Source organism: Tupaia chinensis, unplaced genomic scaffold, assembly GCF_000334495.1.
Source record: "Tupaia chinensis unplaced genomic scaffold, TupChi_1.0 Scaffold147312_1, whole genome shotgun sequence".
Classification (NCBI taxonomy): Eukaryota; Metazoa; Chordata; class Mammalia; order Scandentia; family Tupaiidae; genus Tupaia; species Tupaia belangeri.
Genome location: NW_006207163.1, coordinates 2387718 through 2389765, shown reverse-complemented (window position 1 = coordinate 2389765; position 2048 = coordinate 2387718). Strand labels below are relative to the sequence as shown.

The window sequence follows — 2048 nt, the reverse complement described above, 5'->3', positions numbered from 1 at the left end:
TGATTTGAGCTGTCTCCATAGCTTAGTGGTTAAAGGAGCAGGATCCCACTTGGTTGATTGCCATTTAAATCCTGGCCCTGGAAGCTTGAAAAACACACAAGGTGACCGTGTGTGCATGCCCAAATCCCAACAGGATGGAGAAAATATTTCTTGAGGGAATGAATGCTTTTCAAAGTTATTAGCTAACTTAAGCAAGAAAACACTACTCTGCTGTCTACAGACAGGCTTGGGATAAAAACACAAAGCTGCTTGGTATCCAAGCTCATAAATTTGCACTGTGACAATATGTTTCTCAACTTAATTTTGAACAATAAGAACTTGTTGATGAAGTTATAATTCAGAAGAATCTTAAGGAAAATGAAAATATTATATAAATTGACTTTAGCCACAAAAGTCCTAGTTAGAAATTAATATCAGATATTAGGCAATAGGTTTTCCAGAAAGTTCAGATCAATTTGAAGAGATAGCTTGAGGCTCTAGAAGGGAACATGTCTGAAAAGAGGTAATGAGTATTCACTGTGCTCGCTTCGGCAGCACATTTACTAAAATTGGAACGATACAGAGAAGATTAGCGTGGCCCCTGCGCAAGGAGGACACGCAAATTCGTGAAGCGTTCCATATTTTTAAGCAGAAAGCTTTTATACATTATCATTTCAGTATCTTAAACTATTATGCTGTAATATTTATATTTTAGTGTCATAATTTGCTATTTTTTATTATCTGCACATTATATCACTTCCTCTTCATTGAATTTCATATTTGAGAGGTAACGAGTATTCACAATCATAACTGTTCCTAGTTCTGCATTGTGAACTTATTTTGCCTTGTTTTTATTAGAGTTTGTTGAGTACTTATTTTCTTGTCCTTATTACATGTTTATGTTTGGTTGCTTATTTACTTCATGAGAGAGAGTGAAAGGGATACCCATGACAGGATTCTGCCAGGCCATGATCTTCTCAAGTCAACCCGGATCACAGGCGTGTGCGGTTGTGCTTGATGTGTTCATGTTGATCTAGGATCCAAACCTGGGGACTTCTCATATGACTCCAGCACCCCACAGCCATGCCCCACTGCTTAAGCCACAGCCGCTGGGCCTGGCTTCATTATACTTTCACCTATGTTTACCCTTCTAGGTACCTCCCAATAACAAGCAGAGCATTATATGCGATGATCATTATATAAATAAAATCAGATGATTTGAATTAGAAAAAAAAGAGACATCTTCAGCAAAGCTTCTATATAATTTGCTTTCAATTAGTCTGAATGTTAAAAGGCCTTATATAGGAGATAGAATAAATAGCCTAATACTGAAGAGACAGAATAGGTGATGGCAAATAATTAGAATAACTAGCCCATCTTTTCCTTATCTGTTCTAGGCAGGACCACTCCAGTCTTCCTCAAATAAGAAAAAATTATAGAAATGAAGATAAGGATGATTGCAAAATATAATTAACACAGAATTTGTTGGAAAAAAATTGTAGGGCACCTTTATAGGTATCGAAGTGTCTGAGGACAGATGAGCCATATTCTGAAAGGTTATTTAGATCTTTGTAAGTTATTAATGAGGCATTCTGGTAAGTTAGAGCTCTCCTGGAAGGAAGCTAGATACAGAGGAATGTCCAGGTTAACAAGGGAGAAGATTTTATGGCAATAAAATTTAGAACTGCATTTTGACATCAGTCATTGATAAATTTCTAAAATGCTTACTAAAATTATGATCACTGATCTCTAGGACAATCAGAAAATTACCTGGAATAACATTTGTCAAGAACTGTAGTAGGGGATCAGCAGATGGCTTAGTGGTTACATTGCTGGACTCCCATGTGGTTGACTGTGATTCGGTCCTGGACCAGTGACTTGAAACTCACCCCAGTGCGTGTGCATGGGTGCCCAAAATCCCAAGAGGAGAATGGAGGAGAAAGGATTGTGGTGTGGAGATCCCCTCTGGGGACTGATTTGTGGCTTTCTGTCTCTCTGTCTCACTCTCTCTGTCTCTCCCACAAGTGCACATGCACTATAGCAAAAATCTCTTTCTAAAAAAACAAAAA

General features: G+C 37.8%; 1 non-coding gene across 1 annotated transcript; it reads left to right on the top strand.

Moving 5' to 3' along the window:
- The first annotated feature begins 518 nt into the window (after window positions 1–518).
- On the top strand, window positions 519–625 carry LOC114006371 (U6 spliceosomal RNA). Its single transcript, XR_003548091.1, has one exon. It is a non-coding gene; the product is annotated as a U6 spliceosomal RNA (small nuclear RNA).
- Window positions 626–2048: the final 1423 nt, after the last annotated feature.